The sequence below is a fragment of the Mustela putorius genome, unplaced genomic scaffold (assembly GCF_011764305.1).
Source record: "Mustela putorius furo isolate JIRA1106 unplaced genomic scaffold, ASM1176430v1.1 tig00000275_pilon_pilon_pilon, whole genome shotgun sequence".
Classification (NCBI taxonomy): Eukaryota; Metazoa; Chordata; class Mammalia; order Carnivora; family Mustelidae; genus Mustela; species Mustela putorius.
In genome coordinates, this window is record NW_025421341.1 from 1,996,531 (window position 1) to 2,023,418 (window position 26,888).

At 42.1% G+C, this 26,888-nt stretch overlaps 1 protein-coding gene across 1 annotated transcript in view; it reads left to right on the forward strand.

Annotated features, from left to right (window-relative positions):
• The first annotated feature begins 629 nt into the window (after positions 1 to 629).
• Positions 630 to 26,888, forward strand: part of SLC39A10 (solute carrier family 39 member 10) — a 136,217-nt gene continuing 109,958 nt past the window's right edge. The window contains exon 1 of the mRNA XM_004772149.3: positions 630 to 728. The gene's annotated coding sequence lies outside the window, so the exon portion shown is untranslated. The remainder of the gene's footprint in view (positions 729 to 26,888) is intronic.

Here is a 26,888-nt window from a genome sequence, read left to right on the forward strand (position 1 = left end):
TAAGCTTTTCTTTTCATTTCACAAGGGTTTTTAACTTGATATTTTTCTGAGACAACTGAGATAGTGCTATCGAGCTTTCAACGAATCTACGTGAACACGGGGAAGCATCTCGTTTTCTTAAATGTATCTATGGTAGCAGCACTGATTAATCTAGTTGTGAAAAATTAGCCAAAAAGAAACTATTGGACTATGAGAATTCTACAGTTGACAGATTGTTGGTCTTTCGTTTAAAAAAAAAAAAAAAAAAAACACCACCACCCTATGCCATCTGTTTACAAAAGATGAGAAATGTTGGAGAAAATTATTTCCCTTAGGGCATAATGCTACAGCCATTTAGGGAGAGGTCTCTGGCATTTTCTGTGAGCCTTTGGTACAAGGAATAAGACAGCATCAGGTCTGCACAGTCGATGACCGAGAAAAACAAAGATGATTTCCTCTGATCCTTATTTTAGTTTTACTCTTTGAACTTCCAGCAGTTTATTTATTATTGTTGTTGTTATTTTTAATTGGGTACAGATTGTTTTAGGAATCATCTTGGTTCCTTTTTTTGAAGTTGGGTTTTTTTTTTGTTTTTTTTTTTTTTTGAGACTGGTTTCTAAAGTGCTCCACCTCCGCCACCTGTCACTCTACGGGGGGCTGCGACTTGAGGACACTCACCAGTTCTGAGCTCGGCTGCGGACTGGATGGTGAAGCCCGCTGCAGGAGGAGGTGGAGGTACAGACTTGGAGGTAGGTGGCAATGCAGTCTTTCAAAATAAAAATCCCCACGCTGCCGCTCTCTGATAAATTCTCGTGCACTCCCTGTACCCAGAGAAATAAAACTAATCTATCCAATGTAATTCTCTCAGAAGGATTTTCTCTTTCCATACAAACCCTGGGAAATTCACCTCTTCACCCCATCATTCCTATGTGACTCATATGCTGGTCACCTGTCACTAGATGGCATTGTGCAGTGTTTCTTAACTGTAGTTAACTAAGTTGGCAAAATTACAGCGTGGGCCATTTTTCTGTATTTTCGTCTTTGGTATATAGATCTAGAGAATCTAAATTGGATACTGGCTGTTTCATTTTTATTTGCTTTATGGGTTTGGTTTTGTAAAATGTGTATATTCTTTGAGATTCTTCCCTGTGTGTCTTGCTAGGATGGGACCTCAATGATTCTGAGTCTTAAATCAATAATAAATTAGTTCTTCCTCTCAATTCTCTTCCAAGTCACACACACAAATGTTTACTTAGAGAGTCTTTGCAGAAATAAAATAAAGCTGAACACATGCAGGATCTTTACCGAGACACGCAGGCAGAACAAAATATATGAATGAAATTTTGTTTCATCTAAGTGTGGCCAGTTGCCAGTTGCCAGTTGAAATCTACTCACGGATAAGCCAGGCTGATGAAATTATATAAAAACGATCCTGTGAAATTTATAAAGGAAATATAACAACGATAAACAAGGAAAATGGCCATAAATAGAATAAGAGTTAATGGTTACAGTCTTATACTTTCCCAGATGTGACAGGTAATGATGACCACTTTTCCCCCAGTTTTATTGAGAAATAATTGTCAATGACCACTTTTATTTGTTGTATTCCGAACAACCTTATGTTACTGAAGAATAGCATCTAACTTCTATGCTGTCAGTAAAACAAGACAAATCTTCCTCAGTTTTAATTATGACTTAATGACCTGAAAATTTGTAAATAATAACAGATGACAAAATGATTATCTGGAGTGAGACTAACAAGATAAATGACAGATCAGATGATAGATAGCATCTAATCTAGTGCTTGATATTCTAAATAATTATCTAAAATCCATAGTACTAATTTTCTATTCTCTCTTACTTATTTACTTTCTGGAAAGACAGTTCAGTTTTCAATTTGTCTTTTTACTTTATTATAGTCACTCATTCAACAAATATTAGCCGAATACCTATGTTGGATTAGATAGTAGAGATGCAAAAATAAATAGGACACTAAATTTGTCCTCAAAAAGTTTTTAGTTCTTTGTGTTGTTAAGCCACCATATAATAAGTTTCAGAATCAGTCACTGGGGGTACGGGGCAGAAGGAGAGAAGGAGAGTGGGAGAGAGAAAGAGAAAATGCAGAGTCTTAGATGAGACCAGGAGGTGCACAGTTGCTGTCACAGCTCTGCTAGCAGACCCCGGAGCTCCCTCATTGTATGTGTAAATGAAATAATTTTACATAAAAGTGTTTTGTAAACTGTAAAATAGTTTTTAAGTGTACAGCTTTTTAAGACTTTCCGGTTTCTTCCTGTAAGAACCCCATAGTTTTCAAATAGAACTTTGATCCTGTAATCAAGTATTACTTCCTTTTAATTTACCCTCTATTACAAAATTCCAACTGCATCAATAAACCCCATTAAATTTCCAACTCACCTTGTAAAACAAAACAGAAATACCATGACCCTGGAGAGTGAAAGGGTAGGAAGCTAAACTGAATAGCCTTGTGATCATATTATACTCTGAAACATGAAGACCCTGGGAGAATCACTTTCCCATCTTCTACTCTGCTAATTCTTGCTGTTTCCCTTGGTTTCTGCAGCTGAGAAATGGATTCTCAAGCACATTCTGTTACAACTACATGTGTGGAATAAAGAGACCTCTAGAAAGTTTCATTCTGGTCCCATAACTTTCCTTTTCCGCTCTGCTAGTAGGAAAAAAATAAATAAATAAAGACCTACGGGACGACTGGATTAGGAGATGCAGCACAATCCCACCTACTCTCAGACTTCATAATTTTGCAAAAAGCTTCTCACTTTTCATTATGGCCAGTCATTTCATATTCTTTATTTTTTTTGAAAGACTTTATTCATTTATTTGAGAGAGGGGGGGGCACGAGAGGGAGAGGATCAGAGGGAGAAGCCGACTCCCCCCGTAGCTGGCAGCCCGATGCGGGACTCGATCCCCGGACTCCGGGGTCATGACCTGAGCTGAAGCTAGTGGCTTAACCCACTGAGCCACCCAGGTGCCCTGTCATTTCACATTCTTTAATAGGGAAGTCAGAAAACTTCTTTTTCCACAGATTGTATGCAGAAATCAATACGTAAGGAACTCCAGACTCAAATATATTTAAGACCACGATGAAGAACACGCAAAATGGTGTCCTCTGTCAAGTCTTTAACTGGATCCGAGTGTGTAGAGAGGTGTTGTACTTTAAGTTCCAGGTCTATTATCTGAGGATTTTGTCTTTTATTCTGTTACTGTAGTAAGTTGCATTTTTGGTATGATGACGACAGCTTAACAATAAAGATAAGCTTCTAATTAAGAATTTGGGCTGGAGGCGCCTGGGTGGTTCAGTGGATTAAGCCTCTGCCTTCGGCTCAGGTCATGATCTCAGGGTCCTGGGATCGAGCCCCGCGTCGGGCTCTCTGCTCAGTGAGGAGCCTGCTTCCTCCTCTTTCTCTCTGCCTGCCTCTCTGCCTACTTGTGATCTCTGTCTGTCAAATAAATAAATAAAGTCTTAAAAAAAATAATAATTTGGGCTGAAAATATTCCCTCAATATACTGGTATATCCTTGTTTGAAATGGTCTTATTTCATTAGGAAAAGAGAGAAAAAGTTATTTGGATTCATTCTACCTATAGAAAATTATTCCTATCCTTATTCTGAATGACTAGTTTTGTTCTAGAATATTCATTTGTCATCAAACATGGGGTGGAGAAAACTTGAAAGGTTAGAAATGAAAGGTTAAAGACCTAGATATCTATTCACCATATTATTTGTTTTCTGGCTTCTCCCTCATTTTTTAGGTTTATAACATTTTTCTCTTTCTTTAAAATACTACCTCAAGCCAACAAGTGTCTTAAGAATGACTTATTAGTATCTGTGCACAAGAAACCTAGAAAGTGGAAGTCTATATCATCAGTTGCAGAGACCATAGCATGTAAGTCTTTGGCCATCAGTATATTTAGGTAAAAAGATGGTTTTTAACATAAAAGTGTATGCACCTACATTTAGGCATGGACAAAATGTCCCCAGAAAGAAGCAGAGATTTTTTTTTTTTTTTTAATTATTTTGGGAAAGTGTGCTGAAGCTTTTCTTTAAAAATAAAATGGCATTTCATCAGTACTGGTCATTTTTTAGCCACGTATGACAAATGATCACAGATGCTCATAAAAATCTAAAAGGAACTGAATGTTGTTCTCTTCTGACACGGCAAAATCTCTTTCCTTTAACTGCATTTTAAAAGAAAAACAAACTTTAACACTTTGATTAAGGAGAATACAGGAAGCCATATGGTCCCACCCAGAGTTCCTGCATTCAAAATGTCCTCATGGGGAAGAAGGTTGAAAGTGTTTTTAAGAACAGAACTTTCATGTTTCTGCCTCTAAACAATGGCACTTCCTGTTTTGACCTCTCACCATGCTAGACTCTCAAAAAGTAGGGTGATGGGCTTCTCCTGTTCTGTGACATGGTGAAGAACATTTTTATTCCCTCCCACCATGTGTGTTCAGAGTGAAGATTAGCAAAGCTCAATCTCCCCCAAGGTCCTTTACATTGATCTATGGTCTCCTGACGAAGGTTAGGACTTTCAAAAATTTAGTGACCTAGCCACGAGCCTGGCACTGAAGTCAAGAGGATATGCACTGTTCTTCATCTCGAACACAAGTAAAAAGCTGCAAGTTGCCTTTAAATAGTCCCCGTGTTTTCCCAGAAGTTATTAACGGCCCTTCACAGAGCTGGGACTTTGCGACTGCCTCCTTGTAAAACACCTTCTTTGGAAAAAGAGAGAGAAAAAGTGAGGAAGGGAGGGGAGGGAAGAAAGAAAGTTAAGAGAAAATGTAGGAGGCGGAGAGTCCACTGAAGGAAAGAAAGAAAAATTAGAGTAGAGAGAGAAGCCATCACTACAAAGTGATGGACTTTGGACTGTCCAAGGCGCCAGGAGGGAGGGCCTTGGACCTCTCACCAAGAGGGTTCTTGGTTTGGGGTGAGAAAGAATTAAAGAGCAAGTCATTCAGAGAAAGGGGGCAAGATTTTGCAAGGATTAAAGTAAGAAAGGAGTTACTTCTAGACAAAGTAGCAGTCTCTCTTCCCAGGTGGAGAGGAGGGATTTTCCCTTTGCCTCTAACAAAGGGTTTTATTAGGTTCTTTGTTTTGTTTCTGTTTTTTTAAATTAGCTGACCCTGGGGGGCGCTGACCTGGCTCTGGCTGCCGGCGCAGTTGGTTGGCTCCATTCCTTGGAACTGGGGCTTGTGGTCTTCCGTGATTCAGATTTTGTGACTCTTTTTATGACCTGCTGACTTTTAGAGTAGGGGTTAGCCTAAAACCCAAATGGTTTTACTTTGGTCAACTTGTCTCCCAAGGTTTCCCTCTCTTCCCTCAAAAGTAAGAAAAAAACTACTTGGAAAGATTAACAAATTTCAGTATCTGTTGCTTCCCAAAACCAGAAGAGAAAATTGTTTTAAAGCAAATCACTTAAAATAAAAAGTAACTCCTGTTAGTTTTTGAAAAGATGTAAGTATGATCTCAAAATAAGTGACAAAAACACTTAAGTAGGTAATGTACTCAAAAGTTTTTTTTCTCTTTTAAGTAGTACAATATATTGAAAGAGGGCACTATTTATTTTTTTTTTTTTTTAAAGATTTTATTTATTTATTTGTCATAGAGAGAGAAGCGAGAGAAAGCACAGGCAGACAGAGTGGCAGGCAGAGGCAGAGGGAGAAGCAGGCTCCCCGCCAAGCAAGGAGCCCGCTGGGATCATGACCTGAGCCGAAGGCAGCCGCTTAACCAACTGAGCCACCCAGGCGTCCCTGAAAGAGGGCACTATTTAAAGTGGAAAAAATTTTTAACCACAATTCCATTTTATGTATTGTTGTGAGAATGACAGTTTATTAGAAATGAGAATATATTTTCTCAACAAAAAAGACAAACCTTACCTTGGAATCTATCCTTCAATTCCTGAAAGAAGCTATATAGTTCTATATTCATAAAATAGCAATGTGTAGGCTTTCTCTCTCAAATTCTATAAAATCTTCCTTAAATATAAATGCATATACTATGTTTATAGACACACACACACACACACACACACACAATTTAAGTTATATATGCATAGATATAAATGTCTTAGGAAGTTGTAAGTACTGCTTTTTAAGAAATATTTCAGTAATTGGGATAAATACAGTAAAAATAAATTCCTTCAAGCATATATTATTATCAATAACAATTTGTGTATGGGTTTTTTTAAAAATAAGAAATTCGAATGTTTCAGATGCAAATTCCAGATTGCTACTCATACCAAATAAACCATTTGCTAAAGTAGAAAATAAGCAAAACATCCTCCAAGGTTGCTATTGGTATAGCTAATAGCAAAATTGTTAAAACTGCTAATCCCACTTGGAAATCTGTGCAATTTGATGAGGAAATGCATGAAAAATACTAATGGGTTATCTGAGAAGACCAAAGATAATTAGAAAAGTCAATTTTTAGAATGCATTCGAGGCCAAAAAGAAGTTTTAAATGCAGAAGATTTTCTGGCACAATAAATAAAGTGATTAGGTTTTCTTGACTGATACGTCTATAAATTTATAAAACAGACATAAAAATGGGGAACTGTCAAAAACTGTCTCCTTCCTCCATAAAACAATAAACACTTGGTAAAATAATTTTTCTGTAAAAATGATCAACGGTACATCCTCTCCTTAATTCTTGATTTATGTTTTTCTATATATTTTCTACAAGTAAAGAACTGATAAATTATCTGATACTCTTGGTTCACTATCAATAGCAGTTTGGTCAGAGGATTAGATAACTGATAAGTAATTTTTAAAAAGTATGTGGTCATGATAATCCTTCAAGTCGAAGGAGATACTCAATATCCACCATCACTCTGGTCTCTAAAAGTCAATTGCTCAGCAGGTCCTGTTTCAGATGGTGAGCCCTTCAAGAGCAGGAAGGATGGAATCAGTTAGTCTGTATTTATAGTAGAATAGTACCACTCATGAGCTATCGCCAGTAAATTAGGCCAATTTGCTCGAGTAAACTATAGTTTTCTCCCTTATTGTTTTAAAGATTTTATTTATTTATTTGACAGAGATCACAAGCAGGCAGAGGCAGGCAGAGAGAGAGGGGGAAGCAGGCTCCCCGCTGAGCAGAGAGCCCGATGTGAGGCTCCATCCCAGGACCCTGACATCATGTCCTGAGCCGAAGGCAGAGGCTTTAACCCACTGAGCCACCCAGGCGCCCCTTTTTGAAAGATTGTTTAATGTTATTTATTTGAAAGAGAGAGAAACAGCGAGAGAGCACAGGTGAGGAGCAGAGGAAGAAGCGGCTCCCCACTGAGCAAGGAGCCTGATGTGGGACTGATCCCAGACTGATCCCAGACTGATGCCAGAATTCTGGGATCATGACCTGAACCAAAGGCAGACGCTTAATGACGGCGCCACTCGCACACACCCTCTCCTTATTTTAAAATTATTTTTATTTAAATTTTTTTAAAAAAGATTCACTTATTTTAGAGAGAGGGAGTAGGAACAGGAGGGCAGAGGAAGAGGGAGAAAGGATCTCCAGCACACTTCTCCCTGAGCGCCGGGCCGATACCCGCGCCATCTCACAACCCGAGATGCGGAGCACCAGCCCGCAGCCCTGTGCTCCTTGACCAGGCACCGTCTACACCGACGTACTGTGTTGGAATTACACGCTCCATTCCTGACGCCTTCCCACGTCCGCAGCTGTAAGGAAGTCTGTGGCTCCGAGAAGGAAAAGGCCAGCCCTGGCTCTGGGAGCGCCCCAGCGGGAGGGAGAGAACCCATCCTGCCAGCACAGTTTTCTCTGAGATCTGCTCACTTTGCAGTCAACACTACAATTACAAAGAAGTGAAGTTTGGGAGAAAAGCAAAGAGAATTAGCAGTCTATAAAAATCACAAAAGCTAGAAATCTGTAGCGGATTAGGATTAGGTGGGAAACCATTGTGATGCTAATCAGAACAGCAAACCCGGGCCCCAGGGCCGGGCAGGGATCCTCTGGACCGAGGCGGGAGGAGATAGCTCTGACCTCTGCTCTGGTCTCCGCTGACGGAGGTAGAAGAACATTCATTGAAGGGAGAGCACAACTGCGTCATTTTGTTTTGACCCAGAGCACCCTGAAGGCTGTTGCTGGGGTAAGTCTTATGTTCTACCCACACTAGACTTAAGATAAATGACGACCGTGGCCATGAAAGGATATTTGGTAAGATAGTGTGTATTTCCTCATTTTTTAAACATTTGAACTGATGCCATGGGAAATGTTGATGGACCAAGAATCAAGAATGGCAGAGTGCTTCTGGGGTTTATATTTAATCAGGTAGTGTGTATTTCCTTGTTATTGAAACACTGGAACTGACGTCATGGGGTATTAGTGGAATGTTCTCTTGAAGATGTAAACTTGCATTTCTACATACTAGAAACTGACCCTCCAAGGAGGAATTTTGCTGCTTTTAACTTTTGGGATTCATGTGCCTTGTTCCTTTCCCCTCTCCAGACCCTTCTCATGTTCTTACCAGAATTAACAGATCTAGGAACTACTAACTATAGTGAAGAATGTTTAAGTGTTTGGCATGTAGAAAACTAAATTATTAATGTTTGTTGTATACACAGAGAATCATTCATTTGAAGCTTTAAAGCATTAGACATGTGCTTTTCAAAGGAAGTCCTTCTAAGAACAAACACAGGTCAGGTGACTGGCGCTTTGCCCTGTCTCTAAGCACGGTTAACCCTTCACTGAAGATCTATGAATCAGTAGTGTAGTCCACAAGATGATAATTTTGAAGAACCAGTAAAACAGAGGTTACGTGTTTGATGTGATCCTCTCAAGATTCAAGATTCAATTCTGAGCATCTAGATTCCAGGGATGTAGACTGTTGGATACATTCTATTAATGTTGACACAATTATCAGGAACATCATATAAAATAATATGCAGACACATGAAAATGTGTGTGTGTGTGTGTACTTTGCTGTGTCAAGGAGGAAGGAGTGTTTCTTTTACCCTCTCAGCTGGCTTAAGAGTCAAACCGACATAAAACAGATGAGTGGGAGGCTAACATACAAATTTTTAAGGTTTTGTTTTTTTTTTTTTTTACAAATGCATGAGAGTCAAGACCTAAAGAAGCCATCAGGCCTGAAAGCTTATAAAATTTTTTATACAGACCATTTTTTTTTATGGTTCAACAAACTTTTTTCTTTTTAATTTTACAATATGCCATAAACATTTTTCCATGCAATGGACAAAAATCTGCTACTGAAACATTGAAGGCTGCAGTTAGGTACAAGAGTGATAGCTAAAGCAAGTATTAGTATAAGGTTAAAGCACAAGGCCTAGGCAAATGCCTGCCAGGGGCGCTACACAAAAGGAATGTCTTCAAAGCCCCTCTGTGGGGCCCTGCATCCACCCCTAAGTTCCCTTGGGCCCCTCGGGTGGAAGGGGTCCTGTAAACTTTTTTGCATCCACATAAACCCCCCCAATTTCTGTCTGGTTTTCTTCACCTCATCCTCTACCCGGGCCATCTCGTCAAATTCTCTTATCATCTCCTCGTTGCTCAAATGCATATCGTGTATGGCCTCCTTATGTGCCTTGAGACACTGAGCCAGCCCCGTGTTGGTTTTTGTTTTAGCCTTCCTGGGTACATCATCCCCAGCTGGGCGCTTTCCTGCAACCCTTGGTTCCATGGCCGGCTTCTCCTCATTCACTGGCTTTCCCTCACTCACTGGTTTTCCTTCTTTTGGTATCCTCACATAGATTGTGAGGATATGCTAAGGCACAAGGAGGTGTGGGCTGAGACAGTGAATTGTGGGACAGTGATTAGGAATTCTGTGAGAGGGAGACTAATGGAAGGTAAGGGTTATTTTAGTAAGTGTGTACGTGGGTCCATTCCACAATGACTCGTAGCCTCTAATGTTAAGACTGTTCTGGGGCGCCTGGGTGGCTCAGTGGGTTAAAGCCTCTGCCTTTGGCTTGGGTCATGATCTCCGGGTCCTGGGATCGACCCCCGCATCCATCGGGAATCTCTGCTCAGCGGGGAGTCTGCTTCCTCCTCTCTCTCTGCCTGCCTCTCTGCCTGCTTGTGATCTCTGTCTGTCAAATAAATAAATAAAATCTTAAAGAAAAAAAAAAAAGACTTCTGTAGAGGGAGGGTGCTTTTCTCCTTGGCCATTGAATACCTGCTCTTAGATGGAAAGAGGGAGGCGCAACAGCTCTTCCTGCATCTTCTGTTTCTCAAGTGCCTTCGGTTCAAAATAATCAGTATGCCAAAGAGGTATATTTTGGGGTGGCATGTTCTTAATCCCTTCACCTGATAAACTTTTTCAAATTAGAAAAAAAGGAATCTTTCAACAACAAACATCTTTTAAATTCCTACTGTGAAATAATTTTGTAGCCACAGATAGCGGTGCCTGGGTATGCCCATTGTTCATAATGTGCAGAGTAAACACACTTTAAACCTTCAGTTAACAGCCAGATAAATAGTCTGAGGCTTGTGTGTAATTTAGTCAGAAAATAAGCAATTTGATCAGCGAAGATTTTCAGGCTGATGAGAAAATTGAACCAGTCAATTGCTAAATCGTTAGATACATAATGTTCTAATGGAAAAGATACGTTGCTAGCATGACCTTATCGCTTTGAATGGATCATTAATTCCAAAATACTTGAATGATAGGATGAGGGAATGTATTCAGAAAAATCAGGGGACAAACCGAACAAAAAAAGTTCCTGTGCTAAACCCTTCAATTAGAAGGACTGATTCGAATTGCAAAACACTTTGAGGAAATGATGAAATGGAATAGTAAAGGAATGTACAGGGAAGTTGGGAAGGACAATAAACAATGAAGATAAATGCAGATAGATTTCCATAGAACGTAAACAGGCACCTTAAGACGTTGGAAAAGCATGTGCATATCCTCCTGTGTAAGTTGTATAATGCAAAGACCAAGACGAGGTGATGGAACAGTGAATGTGTTTCTTGGGGACCTAATGCTGAGTTTAGGAGACGTGTAATGGTTTTGCAAATCCTGCTTTATGTTACATCTTCTCTGTGGGAATTGCTTTGTGCTCTTAATTTTTTGTTGTTGTTGTTTAATATGTTGCACCTTTAGATTATCTGTGCCAAGGGTACAATTTTAAAGATAAAAGAAAATTACTCACAGGCCCAGACAGATGTGTAGGCATTTCAGGTCAGTGCAATTTGGAAGTGTACAGGGGGTGTCCACGCCCTGGGATAGGAGCTCACACTCCGGGCTGTCGGAAGGCCTGCTGTGTGAATTAACTCTGTTGGTACAAACCCTCTTCCAGCTTGAAATACTCTCAGCTCCTCAATGTAGGAGGCCCACGCCAAGTTTAGAGTTCTGGAACCATCTCTCTTAGAAAGTACATATTTAGAAGATTCAAACCTAAAGGAGAAATTGTGGGTTTTTGTTTTTTGTTTCTTTGTTTCTTTGTTTTTTAAGATTTTATTTATTTATTTATTTGACAGAGTGAGAGCACAAGCAGGGGGAGCAGCCGAGTGAGAGGGAAAAATCTATCCGCTGAGCAAAGATTGCCTATGCCGGGCTCCATTCCAGGACGCTGGGATCGTCACCTGAGCTGAAGATAGATGCTTAACCCACTGAGCCACCCAGGCGCCCCTGGGAGATTAAAACCTTAGAGAGAATAGAGTTCAGGAAAAGGACATCCAAAGTAGCCACAGAGAAGCCTTTATGATTGCTTTGTCACTTACTAAAACAAAGCAATGTCACGAACCACGAAATCAACCTAGTATCTGTGACACGTCAGTAATAAAGGGTGTCTGTAAGGTTAATTTTTTTTTTTATTGTACCTGGCTGCATGCTCGAAACTATTCAAGGTCTCAACGTTTCCGGAGCTTCAGTGGGGTTCTCTCTCGTTCCAGATAGTGTGAATCTTGAGTCTCACTTGTCTTCTGTTGACATGGGTGGTAATAGTTTGTTTTTATATCTTTGATTCTGGATCGCAGTCCTCAAGCTTTTTAATGTACAATAATTTTAATAATACAAATTTAAATTCTGAATTATCTTCATGTAACCTACTCCAATAGTCCAAGTAGATGTATGTATCTTCATTTTCTCTAAAACCTGAGCTGGTCTTAAATTCTTTTACTGATAACTTTACACTGAAGCTCAGATCATGAGATTTTCCACTCGAGTCTCAATGGCCTTTTTACTGAGGGCAGCATCCAAAAGCACCCGAGGGCCTGGAATTTCTTCTACCTCTTAAACTCCCTTTCTTTTTCCTAATGTGCTGTCCTCTTCAACTCGGCTTTCTATTCACAATCCCCATGCCCCCCCCGCCTTTTTAAATTACCACAAACAGAAGTACTTTTCAGTTCCCAAAGACCAACACTGAAATGTTCATGGTTTTGGAAATAGTATCCGTAAATAAAGCCGTGTGTGGTAGATGTTCTCGTAAGGGCACTGAGGTCGGAGAAGCATCACCCTGCTGTAGTGAGGTAGCACTACTGGGCACTGCTGGGCAGGTGTGGAACAGGCGCACCACAGACTCAGCCTCCTGTACACAGTGCCTTGAGACAACCATGGGCAGAAATGCTCAGGACCCCTGTCAGCGGGTCCCTGATTACAACTGCAGTACTTCAGTGGGCCAACCTGCATTTCGCACTGTTTGAATCCCTAACTTTTAAACACGTCTATAGCGCTCTAAGATAAAATATTTGAAGTCTGCCCGGAGCTTGTTTATTCAGTATATGATTCTAAATACCTTCCAAAAGAACCACCTTAGCAGGTCATTCCTTTTTTCTTACAACAACGACAACAACAACAACAATAATAGATTAAGGATGAACCCTGGCCCAGAGATGAACCGTTTCTGGCATACCGTCTTCTGGGCCCGGTGCGCTGACAGCTTAGTTTCCAGACATTTCTAGACACGCTAACTAAAGATTTGGACCACAGGGGAGAAGAGGGAACAGGTCAAACACAAAACAAAGCCCTTTTCCCTCCTCTTCTCCCCTGTGCTCCAAATCCTCACTGAGCGTATCTAGGTTTGATGGGAAATCTGGTTTTGTGTCACAGACAAAACAACAGCACTGAGCCGCTGTACCCAGTCAGATTCCAGACTCTTCTCAAGGTCAAAGAGCGACCTTCCGCAGTGAGTCATTGGCTGGTTTCTAAAGCTTTGAAGGTGGGACACTGGGTATTGTAAGACAGAACCCGAGATTTGTAACCGTACCCAGGATGTCTTAAAAAAAAAAAAAAAAAAAAAAAAAGGAAAAGAAAAAAGGTACACAAAATGGAAAAGCCAAACAAAAACCAGGCTGCAAAGCAAAACCTGACGCTAGAATTTTGGCAAGTTTTCTTTCTTTGACTGCAATCATTTCGAGGAGAGGGGAAGCGTGTTTCTGCAATCTCCTCTTTTCAAAGAAGCAAACGGAAGCAGAAGAATTCGTCCTGATCTTTCCCCTGATGGGACCCAAAGGGCAAGATGGGGCTGTGTGACACAGTGATGGAAATAGGATGAAACGCGTTAGTTTTCCCGAAGCTAATCAGAGGGTTGTCATGGTAACTCACAGGAGTCAGGACTGTTGTGGCTTCACAGTATAATTTTGGGTTACATTCTTTTAAAAGAGGGCACCAAGTGCGTGCATTAAGAGTTACAGACAAATCTTTGGAAGTGGATTGGACTGATTGAAGATTTTGTTTAGACCTTGAGAGAGGAGGTGTCTTGGGAGAAAACAACACAACTAAGTCAATGGGTAAATATTGCTAAATCAAGGGGTTGGGTGAGGGTTGGAACTCACGGAAGCAGAGAAACATACCATGATAGCAAAACCAAAGAATCGGAAAGTAAAAAACAACTGGAGGGGTGCAGTAATTTAAATATGCACATTTGTCTAAGAATCGGAGTTTTAAGAGAAATTGCCCACTGCGATTAGCTTCTCTCTCGTTATCTTGGTGTTATGTGTGGAAGGCGCCAATGGATTTGATCCTGCAGTTTTCCTAAACTTTCATTCTGAAATCATTCTCTTATGTGTTAACAACCTTATGCAGCTTTCCCCCTTCTCACAGAAAAGCTTAAATGAGATAAGCTTCTATTGCAGCGGTTTATTTTTTTAAAACATTTATTTATTGGGGTACCTGGGTGGCTCTGTTGGTTGAGCCTCTGATTTGTGGCTTCCTGTCAGGTCATGATCTCCGGGTGCTGGGATCCAGCCCCACAGCAGGCTCTGAGCTCAGCGAGGAGTCGGCGAGAGATTGTCTCCCTCTCCCTCTGTTCCTCCCCCTGCTTGCGTTCTCTCTCTCAAATAAATAAATATGATATAAACTTTTATCTAATTTTTCCTTTGTGGCAGTCCCTAAGCCTGCCTCTCTGACTTTTCAGATTTAGGTCCCTTATCCTGGAAGGAATAGGGCTCTGTACAAACAGGCACTCCTTCCCAAAGCTTTCGCGTCCCTTGAAATGTTCAGTGAAAAGACATTATGGAAAGAATGACAAATTCAAAACAACATTTGAGATTAAAAAAGACCTATCCTGTTTGGGACAGGACAGCTTCTTGCCGCCTATGCTGAACTCCCCACCCCCCATGATTTCCACTGTTAATACTTTTTGGAAAACAAGAGAAGCCATGAGTCCAGCCATCAGGCTCTTGGGGATTCCTGAGGATGAATCAGAACATGCAATGCGCAAGTACCCCCAAATTACTATTTAACTATTTATATCTGTTTTGGGGCATTGTGACTTGTCTTCCTACAGTAATTACAAGGTGTGGTGTGGGCCAGTGTGACTCTAAGTCAGAGGTCAACACTCAGCTCTCCATCTGCCAGATTGGGTCCACCGCCGTTCTTCTACAGCCTTCACGCTAAGAATGATTTTTATATGTGCGAGAGATCAAAACAAGACTCTTCATGACATGAAATTATATGAAATTCAATTTCAGCTGCAAATAAAGTTTTGCTGGGACACATACATTGTTTCTGCATTGTTTAGTGCTGCTTTCTTGCTGTTAAGAGCAGGATTAAGTAGGTACCACAGAGACTATATGGCCTAAAATATTTACTACTTGGCCCCTAACAGAAAATTGTAGCCACGATCCTCTTTGCAGCTTGGGTTATCTAAATTTAAAATATCAATCAAATTATATTAATACTCTGCTAATGAGAGAGTTCTAATAAGTCTTCATTGGTTTTCTATAGGTGCATAAAAATGCAGAGACCAGATTTCTTTTTTTAATTCATTTTTTTAAATTTTTTGTTTGTTTGAGAGAGAGAGCATGCACAAGTGGGGAGAGGGGCTGAAGGCGGAGGAGAACCAGGCCCTCCCCTGAGCAGGGAACCCAATGTGGGGCTCAATCCCAGGACCTTGGGATCATGACCCAAGCCACCCAGGCACCCCAGAGACCAGATTTCTTAATGTTAGGACTAACAAAAAGACAAGATACACAAACAAAAACAAGGGTTATTGTGATACTTATAAGTAGTCTCTTCCAAAGAAAATGGAAAACTTTTCAATGATATTTGCTATTAGGCTTCCTTTTACATACCGGAAATGGAAATGCCCTAGTTTCAACCCCATGAGAACTGGACACTCCCATTTGATCAACAGTTTTCTTTTGGAGAAATTAATGATCAGTATATGCAAGTTCAAATGCTGATGTAATTTGTCAAACTGTGGTTCGATGTGCTGGGAAAACGGCAAAGGGAAGGAAGCATTTAGACACGTTTCTTCTGAGACTTCATTCCTCTTGAATTAATGAAGAAGCCATAGAACAGTTTTCTGTATTTGCTTTAAACAGAGGAAAGGTATTTTTGTGTGTGTGGTTTTTTTTTTTAATTAAAAGTCTAGTCGTGAATCTAATTTAGCTCTTGTCTCACTATTCAAGTCTAGAGAGCGTGGTACCTTTTGGGGGGTGGGGTAAGGGTGGACCTAGCGAATCTAAAAATAGAACAGTTAGATTTGCAATTATACCATTGCCTTATCAGAGCCCTTCTCGGTCTTTCTGCTCATGTACCTGTTGGGTGATGTCCACATGGGGTGTGCCAAGGTTGAACATAATCCCAGAATCCACTGTCTACCATGCAACCACACTCAGGCTTGTAGAATGCATGTCAATACAAGGAAACTATGGATGCATTCTTGTGAATATTTTAAGTAAACTTCAGTACATTTATGCCAATTTTAGGACTCGGGAACAACAAGTTGGTTGCAACACATCTCACATAACTAGTCACAAGACCTCGGCTGAACAAGAGTTATGGCCAGAGAACACATTTAATTTGGGTTACACAGCCAGAACTTTGGATGTATTGGCCTTTTAGGCTCTGGAGAGCCTTCTCCGGGCAGTAGCCTGTCGTGGTACTTCTCTTCCAACAGGCTCCCAGAAGTTGAACAGTAACAGCCTCTCACAGCCTCACATTTGACTCCACTTCTGATATACTTTGCCCCTTTGGAACCCATTGCCCATCAGTGCAAGGGCTCTTCAGTCCCACTGGACTCAGGTATGGGGCAGGGATCATGCCTCCTCTGGATATCATCCCCACAAGCTGCCGATGGTTCCCCGAAAGCTCATAAATGGCAGGTATTTGGTAGCGTCAGGATTGCTTACGTCCATGCATGTTCTGTGGGTTGTCAAGAAAACGCTTGTTTTCACTGGACGTGAACGGCTCTCTTCCAGGTCAGATCTTCTCAGAACATTTTGCCCTCAAGTATTTAGGACAGCAGGTATTTCAGGAGTAAGCATTCATCAAAATCATTGTTTGAGGAAATAAATCATTTTGATTTGGTTTTGGTGAGGTGGGGTCCAGAGCCAATGACCAAGAAGGAAATCTTGAGATGTCTTTGGTGCAAAAAGGTGATTTTATTAAAGCACGGGGACAGGACCTGAACGAGCGGCTGCACCAGGGTTGTGAGGCGTGGTGGATTATATGCTTGGGAGTTGGGGTGGCAGTGAGGAAGAGGGAGCTTTCAAAGCATTTTCCCATCTTATAGCCGACTCACGGGATACCGGAGGCTTTGACCTTCTCAAAGGTCAACTGCCTCTAGCAAGGCATTAGCAGGAAGCTAGTTGGGAGATTCCTGGAAGACTGTCGCACGCGTCCCACCCAGGAATGGGGTTGGGGGGAGGTTGCAGGTGCCAGCTTGTGCTTTGTCTTCAGCCATCCTTTTGCTCCCTCACGATTTGATAGACAGCACCTCCTTTTATCCAGTCTAAGAAATAGAAGGAAAGGCTCCAAATACAGTGGATCTAGGTTAAAAGACTACCTACATTTCAGGGCGCCTGGTCGGTTCATATGGTTTGGCAACTGACTCTTGGTTTTGGCTCAAAGCAGGATCTCAGGGTCCTGGGAATGAGTCCCCCGTGCGACTCACGCTCAGCAGGGAGTCTGCGTGAGCTTCTCCCTCTCCTTCTCTCTCTGCCCCTCCCACCACTTGCGCTCAGTCAAATAATTAAATCTTGAAAAAAGAGAGAGAGAGAATGCCTACATTTAAGGAGAAAATGAAATTCCCTAAGTCAACAACACACTGTCCTTTAGATTTCTTCTCTCTTAAAACAGCCTGTGATCTCATCAGACTCGGTAGCAGAGCCCGTCCATCTGTCCATCGGATCCGCTGGGGCGTGTCGAACAGCGGCACACGGTGCTAGGCAAGCTAGGATCACGGTCCGGAATCTCCGGGAGATCTGCATTCCCCAGAGTTTGTAGGTTTAACTGCTCAACAGGGGAACACAGTTTTAGTCCTGAAGGAGAAGAACAACTTCCCTAGAATATGAATTTGATGGCTTGCTGCGGTTCTGCGTAAGCAAGAAGTCTGCTCTGAATTCAAGGCTTCTTGCAAAAGCTGAAACTTAAGTAATATCAACCACCTCTAGATAATACATCTCGTATCATATAGAACTTACTTTCCGGAAGTGGCCTATGCTACTTGGCAGCTGCAAACCTGACCTGACCTGTCCAGAGCCCTGTCCGTTTTGGGGGGACTTTTCTCCCTGTTCCGTTTCTTGACCAAGAGATCAAGCTGCTGCTTTCTTGCTATAAATAGTTCTGCCATCATGGCTTTTTAAAAATATATTTATTTATTTACTTCTTTATTTGAGAGCGGAGTGGGAGAGGGAGCACAAGCCTGGGGAGGAGCAGAGGGGAGAGAAGCAGACTCCCCGCGGAGCTGTGTGGGGTGGGGCTGGGGTTGATCAGCAGGACCTCGAGATCACCAAGGGGGGGGGGCCTCAACCCACTGGGCCACCCAGCTCCCCACCCCCCCAGCATCATCACTTTTGAACAACATTCTGTCTTTTTTTTTTTTTTTTTGGCTATATTTTTTCTTACTGTCTTAAAGGTTTTACACCAAAGTTGGCTTTTTTTTTTCTTCATTTTTTCACAGTTAAATTTTTTGTTTGCTTTTCCCTTTTTATTTTCTTGAGTAATTGTATAGCTTCAGTTTTAAATGTGAATATGCTTTTGTTTTCAAACATGCTTTTTCAAAAGCAGTGATAGGATCTGATGGATTTCCTTAGCGTGTCAGAAACTGACTTAGCAACATGTTTGTTGTTTTTTTAAACCTTCCTTTGATTACTCTGAGTTTTTTCATGTCATTCCTGTAGCTTCTATTTTTTTCAGCTTTATTGAAGCATAATCTACATACAATAAAACTTAATTTTATGTGGACGTTTGGAAGAGTTTTGACAAATGTGTAATGCTCTCTAAGGGCTACCAGAATCAACACAGAGAACACTTCCATCACCCGCACTTCCTTCCTGCCCCTCCGCTGTTAATCTTCTCCTTCCCCCGCCCCCTCAGCCCCTGAAAGGCCCACTCATCTTTCTGTCGCTACCGGCTGCCTTTTTAGAATTTTGTATAAATGGAATCATGTTGTATGCATTCTTTTGTCATCAGCTTCTTTCACTCAGTGAAATTCTTTTTTGAGATTTGTCCAAGGCCCGTGGCTTGTTTCTTTCCATTGTCACGTGTATCCATAGTTTATTCCCTTATAGTGCAACAGTTTTCCGTTGTGTCAATCCACCACAAGTTGTTTATCAGTTTACTAGCTGATGGCCATATGGCGTGTTTTCAGTTGTTGGCTATTACACGCAAGCTTCTCTGAACATCTCATACAAGTCTTTGTGTGAATATAAACTTTTGCTTTCCTTGGGTAGATAACAAGGAAAGGGATTGCTGGATCATATGGTAAATGTATGTGTAATTTTTTTAAATAAATATTTTATTTACCTATTTGACAAGCACAAGGAGGGGGAGTAGCAGGCAGAGGAAAAGGGAGAAGCAGGCTGCCCTCTAAGCAGAGAGCCCGATGGGGGGCTCCATCCCAGGACCCTAGGATCATGACCTTTTAAAAGACAGGTGGTTAACCAACTGAACCACCCAGGAGCCCTTACATATGTTCAATTTTTTTTAAGGAACTGCAAACAGTTTTTCAGACTCGACCACTCTGCATTCCCACTAGCTGTGTACGGGTTTCAGTTGTTTTACATAGTAGTCGAACCTTGATACTGTATTACCAGTATTTTAAATTTTAGTTCTTGTAGTGGTGATTTATGTGACTTTAATTTGTATTGAACTAATGAGTAATGATATTTATCTAAAAAGACTGCTGGTTTCATTTATTTTTCTTTTCTGTTGTCCATTTTCTGGTTCACTGATTCCTACTCTTACCTTTCTTCTGTTCTACTTTGGTTTACTTTGATCTCATTCTTAATTCTGTTTTGTTTTCTTTAATTTGTTATGGATAATGTAGGCATCAATCCTTAATTCTTAATTTAGTTGCTTAATGTGAAAGCTCTTAGGGCATTCATTTTATTTATATATTTTCTTAAAGTAATCTCTATGCTCAATATGGGGCTTGAACTCAAACCCAGATATCAAAGGTCATATGCTCTAAAAACTGAGCAAGTCCTCCTTTATTTTAGGTTTTTCTTCTCTTCTAATACAAGCATTTAGTACTATAAATTTCTCATCAAACTCTACTTTAGCTGCATTACATAAATCTTGCTACATTGGGTCTTTATTTTTCTTGATTTCAAAATATTTTCCTTTTACCCTCAGTTATTGGGAAGGATGTTGCTTAATCCAACCATCTGAGAATTTTCTGTGTCTCTAGAAAGCTACTGCTATCTTGTATCCTCCCCTTTTGGTCAGAGACAGTTTTGTTTTGTTTTGTTTTTTAATTTTCAACCCTATTAAATGTATTGAGACTTATTTTATTTATTTATTTATTTTTAAAAGATTCTATTTATTTATTTGACAGAGAGAGAGATCACAGGTAGGCAGAGAGGCAGGCGGAGAGAGAGAGAGAGAGAGAGAGAGGAAGGGAAGCAGTCTCCCCGCTGAGCAGAGAGCCCGATGCGGGACTCGATCCCAGGACCCTGAGATCATGACCTGAGCCGGAAGCAGAGGCTTAACCCACTGAGCCACCCAGCTGCCCCTTGAGACTTATTTTAAACCTAAAACCTGATGTATCTGGGAATGTTCATGTACAGTGACAAAAACGGGAATTCTGCTGTGTCTGGACAGGGCGCTCTGCGTGTGTTCATGAGGTCAAGCTGGCCGATGGAGCGGACACTCTGTTTGCTGCTGTGTCCCAAGTGCCTGGCGCTATCAGTTCCAGCAGAATATTTGCTGCATGAATGAGAGAACACCCGATCTGTATTCTGACTGTGATGGTTGTTTTTATCCCCCCCCCCCCCCCCCCCCCGCTCAGGACTTGACACGATGGCCTGGCGGGAGGAGGATCTCAAAGCTACTCCGTGCGTCCATCTCCCCAGCCCGCGGACAGGCCCGTTCAGAGCCCCATGCTGAAGGCCATTCCGACTGCCCGGCTCCCCTTGCGTGGGTTCCCTGCAAGGCTCGCTGTGCGCAGTCTTCTGGTTCCCTACACTCAAGAGGTCACTGGCCATGTCTTTGTACATGTAAACTGCCTCTCAGTAATGTTCTGAAAGAAGACATCCAGGGGAAAAGAAGTCCCGTATACGTGAGGAGAGTCAGCACAAATGTGGTTTTGAGGCAGGACCCCTGGGGATGGGTGAGGGAGGGTCAGAGGGAAAGGCGATCACGGCACTGAACTTTTTACAACATAAGTACATTCTTTAGTGATTACAGTTTTTTTAAAGTTCACAACAGACACCTATGGCGGGGGTGTGGTGTGGGGGAGAGGCAGAGGGGGCAGCCGGCTCTCCACCGAGCAGGGAGCCAGATGCCCAACTCCATCCTGCATCCTGGGATCATGCCCCTAGCCCAGAGCGTCTCCCAGGCGCCCAGTGATGACAGTTTTTTAATGTACTTTCTCTTTACAAAGAGTTGCTTCTTTGCACAAATCTTTTAAAAAGTCATGTCAGTCATGTTTGTGGCCCAGGAATAAAAACGGCAGTTTGCAGTCAAGATTATCAGTCTTTTTAGAATAGCCCCACAGTTCCCCTCACCAAGAGTTATATGTCATGTTTATTTCTTTTCAAGATTCAGGCAAATAAACATGAATTTTATTTTGAGACTTTTACAACACCCCTTGATTACCGCGGATACACCGCATGCCAGAAAACCAGGGTTTCTGGATTGGCTTCGTAACTGTTTTGTAACTGTGAAACCTATTAACTAGAGTTACGATTTGTCTCATCTCCAAAAGTGATGAGAGCATTACATTTTCCTAAATTAATGCATCTAAGTCCGCATGAAATTCGTGCACTATTAATGTCCAGCTCCGCTTCCTGTCAATTCAGTCCTTTTTCTTCTTTTTCTTTAACTCCCTCCAAGGAAACCTTGATGGAAATCAAGTCCGGCCAGTTTTGTTGGTTCTTGCCTCAAGTATAAGTACTATCTTTAAAATCAAAATTCTGCTTGCTGGTCTGAAGTGCGCTAATTAGGCCAAAACATGTCTTAGCCTGAGAATTTCTCTGCATAATTTTAAGTTTTAATATGTCAGAAAGCTAGCCAAAAGAATATTATATGTGGATTTTGGGGGGTTAAACCTATTGAAATCAATTTAATGCAATTTGCTATAAAACTTCCCTCTACCCTCTGAAATATTTTAATTAGATACTGCTCTGAGTATGCAGACATTAGCTTGACATATTCTTGTTTTTAGCTCATGGTCTCCTACATTTTCCCTTTGACTATTTTTTTCTCATATTACTCCCACAAAGGGATTCTTTGTGGCTTATTTTTAGATAATCAGGAAGAATGATTCCGCTCTGGTATGAAAGAGAATCATTCTGAATCCAATAAGAACTGTTTAGATTTGAGAGCCTGAGAAGGAGGCCATTATCGTAGCTTTGGGGACCAGCACTGCCCTATGGGAGCAGTTACTGGACGAAGTGGCTTGTGTGACCCTTCAGGCAGGGGGTGCGGGGGCTGGGCTACTGTTCCCCTGGTGTGCAGGGGAAGGGGCAGACGGAGAGGGAGAGAGAGAATCTCCAATAGACTCCCCACTGAGTGCAGAGCCTGATGCAGGGCTCGATTTCACTACCCTGAGATCATGACCTGAGCCAAAATCAAGTTTCGGACACTTAATTAACTGAGCCACCCAGGTGCCCCAAACCATGATCCTTCTGATGCCATGAGGAGGAAATGCACACTACCCCTGAAAAGTGGTTATAAATCATGGTGCAGGTCTATTGTGATGAGTCCCCTATGTCACCTATAATTCGGGATTAGTTGGGCTGTTCCTAGGTGACATCTTGAGTCCCTGGTGCCGGCCTGCTTTTAGAAGAACCTTTCACTGACTTATAAGTGTGTTTTTATTTTGGGGTTGCATAGGGCCATTAGCTGGTTTTGTAGAGTAGAAAAGGCACCCCTTCCTTGAGGAGGGGAATGCAGCCCTGCACCAGGACCCTCTGCTGGCCCCGTGTCCATGTCGTCACAGCCCACACAAGTCCCTATGAAGTTACCCAGCTGCTCCATCCACAGCCAAGGCCCCTAGGATCACTCTTGGCAGGAAAGTCTGTCCCGCGTATCTCTTGAGATCACTTCTGGATTGTGACAGCTGGAACTACTGGGGAGTTACAAGACATGTAAGGCTGGCAGTTGTTGCCAGGGCTATAGGGAAAGGCCATAAGCTATGGACAGAAGCCATGTCTGCTGTTTCTTTGGTCTCTAAGCTTAAATTAACTTTCCTCAAAGAGGGCTTCCTTTGTCGACCCATTGAGAGTCGAGTCCCATTTTTTCTTCTTAGACGTGACAAGAATTGTATTTGTGTGTTTATTTTGTTATCCGTCTTTTCTTCAACTATCTTGGTGAGGTGTTCACCAGTACACCCGCATCACATAGCTACTACTTGACACAGAGTTGGCACTTCATAAACATTTGAGGGAAGGCATGTCTTCAGCCGCCTCTGACGGGCAGGGATGAGAGGTACCGAAGGCCATGCAGAATAGCGAAGAGGACAGGGCGGTCGGCAGTCCTTGGTCAGAGGGACAGTCGGTTGGATTCTCCATCCCGCAGGGGCTTTCCTTCACTCTCACCTTTTTACAGATAAGAGAGGTCAGACAATTGATGTTTCTGATGTTTCATTGTTTGCTTTTAGCTACATTCACCGAGAATGCCAGGCACCATGCTAAGTGTTTCGTTTACACACATTATGTTACCCAACCCGTACAACAAGTACCTTATGAAGTCGGTGTAATAATTATTCCGTTTCACAAATCAGAAAGCTGAGATTAATATGGGGCTGATGGTATTAGTTACATAACACAATCAGTGACCAGGTCACAAGTCAGATCTGTTTGACCCCGGCTATCCAGCCCTTAAGCCTTATCTCCCCCATTCTTAAGCATTCTTAAACGTGCCTTGATCTTGAGCACAGTGAGGTGGAAAGAGGTGCCCAGCGCGAGCGCCTCTTACAAACTCCCCTAGCCTTGGTCTCATGACCCCAATCTTCATTTGGTCTTTCCAGGCAGTGGAGGATTTCCAGTTCTGCCTGCGCCCTGATCTAGTAAATCACACTCTCCATATTCCATGATCTCATTTTGTTTCCTTGGGGCTCGCGGTCCACACTGCGGGCAGACAGCTATCCACCACATTGGTTTCCACACCCCTGGCCAGAGAGAAGCTGTTTCTCACCCTCAGGAGGGGGCTGGCTATTTAGCTCAACAGCAAGAACGCTAAATCTTCTTTTATTCCCCAAAGTTTCCCCCCCCCCCAAAGTTTCCATGATGCCTTAAAATGACAACTTTCTGAGCCTTCTTTTCAGTTTGTTTGTTTGTTTTAAGAATTTATTTATTTATTTATTTGAGAGCGACAGCACAAGCCGGGCGGGTGCAGAGGGAGAGGGAGAAGCCGACTTCCCACCTGAGCAGGGAGCCTGACACAGGGTTCGAGCGATCCCAGGACCCTGAGATCATGACCTGAGCAGAAGACAGGTAATTGCCCTGCTGAGCCCCCCAGGCGCCCCTCCTTCTTCAGTTTTGAGACTGTTGTCACTGCTGCCCAGAACCCTCCCTGGCAGCTTGCGAGGATCAGCCGCTCCAAGAGAAAAGCATAGGCAACTGCTCCTTGAACCGAACATCAGAAATGTTTTTTAAAAAGTTTATTATATTTTCTCACCCCAGATGATCAAAAAGTTTTTCGTAACCAGTTTTATAATATCTATGCTACAGATTTATTTGCTGGGTAGGATATTATAGTAATTATTTAAGATATATGTGGTATTTCAATACAAGCAGTACAACTTTAAATTCTTCATTTAAACATACGTGTTCAAAGCCTAGGTGAAAGGGAAGAAACAGAGATACAGAAACTTACTCCAAGAGGTTAACATTCTAATTATAATCATTTAGAGCAAGACACAGAGACAGTGGGATATCCTGGTCTGCTTCATAAATCCTACTGTGCCTTCCAAAATCAGTCTAACGCGGCAAGCTCCTACCTACCAACAAGACGTGTGCTCTCCTTCCCCTGTAGCTCACACCTTTGCATATGCGAGACCAGAGCAGGATACGGAGAAACAGGGCTCGGTCATTAGTTCTCCTCCTGTCTCTGCCTCCCCTGACCCAGCTCAATTTTGCGGATGAAAAAAAAAATTGAGGCAAGTTAATCTGTGGCTTTTTCAGATCTGAATATGGGGGGAACACAAGAGACCTACCATCCAGTGATTGTCCAGACAGTTTGTGTTCCTGTACACTGTGGAGATGTGGCTGAGGGCAACCTCAAGTTCAAGCTGCATTTTATTTTGTGAACTTGGGAAAGTTGCACAAAATACATTAATGTATTTTAAGTATCCTTGATTATTACCTATGCTAGGTGAAAAGGATTTAAAATCACAAAAACATTGGTGCCTGGGGGGCTCAGTGGGTTAAACCTCTGCCATCAACTCGGCATGATCTCAGGGTCCTGGGATCAAGTCCCACATCTGGCTCTCTGCTCCGCGGGGAGCCTCCTCCCCGCCCCCACCTCTCTGCCTGCCTCTCTGCCTACTTGCGACCCCTCTCTCTCTTTGTCAAATAAATAAATAAATTTTTAAAAATAAGATAAAATCATAACATTTCTGCCTGCATCTTAAGGCTTATACCCCTGAACATTAAGAATGGTTCATCATGAGGTCTTTCAGGAAAAAAAAAAAGTATTAAAATGTTTTATGCTAAAAATAAAAAAAAAAAATTTATGCTGCAATTTGAAAGTCCACCATGTTACTTTTCTTTATGTTGTTTCTGGTTGCTCTATCTTTTGTTTTGTTTTGTTTTTAAGGACTGTATTTAGAGAGAGAATGAGAGAGAGCATGAGAGGAGGGAGGTCAGAGGGAGAAACAGACTCCCCACTGAGCAGGGAGCCCCACGCGGGACTCGATCCTGGGACTCCAGGATCATGACCTGAGCTGAATGCAGTCGCTTAACCAACCAAGCCACCCAGGCGTCCCTGGTCACTATATTTTAATAGTGGGCAGTAAAGATGAAGGTGTCCATTGAAACAAGGTTCCTCTACAGGCTAGAAATAGGGAGTCTGAGCAAGGCCAAGCCACTAAATCCAGAAAACATTTATCAAAAGCCCAAGATGATGCTAGGTGCTATAGGCAGAGAGTTCAAAAAAAGTAGCAGAATCCGAAAGCAGAGATGAGACAGCACAGAAATAGCAATATTATAGAGTAGGGCATTTATTTATTTATTTATTTTAAAGATTTATTTATTTGACAGACAGAGATCACAAGTAGGCAGAGAAGCAGGCAGAGGGGAGCCAGCGGGGGCGGGGGGAGACAGGCTTCCTGCTGAGCAGAGAGCCCGATGCGGGGCTCCATCCCAGGACCCTGAGATCACGACCCAAGCCAAAGGCAGAGGCTTTAACCCACTGAGCCCCCCAGGTGCCTGAGAGTGGGGCAATTCTTAAATGAGGAGATTTGCAGCTAGGGGAGGAGTAGTGGGAACTCTTTGAGAAGTTGGTGACAGGAGGTGGTATGTGATACCATTTCAACTAAGAATTGCTCTAGACCATTACCTCCTTCAAAGTGACTCATGCAGTGGGGTCAAGCGTCAGTGGTTTCTGTTTTGGTCACTCACCTTTCTCTTCTATCCTTTCCTTGCTCAAAGAAGAAAGAATTGGAAGGAAAACAATTTTGTTTTCTTTCCCTTCAAAGGCAAACTGTATTGTTTTGTCTGGGGTAGATATGGTGGAGGAATCGAGTCAGAGGTTAGGGCATTATGCACACTGTGAGAAAGTGATACAGAACTTTCCAGATTTTAAAGGGATAACTCACTGGAATGAAAACACCAGAGGGGTTGCCTATGAAGATAGTGTCTGTTGCCAGGGTGTATGGCGTTGGGAAAGGGTCGGTCCAAAAGACCTTGTTTTATTTATTTAATCAAGTGATCACACTCTGACACTTTTGGATGGCAGGAGCGAAAATAAAGGTATTCATGAAGTCAGACTTGCGATTGCCAGGAAGTAGTCAAGAATGCCGGTTTAATCTCTGCTACTTGTCTAAGTCCTAAGGGAAAGATGAGCTCATGAAA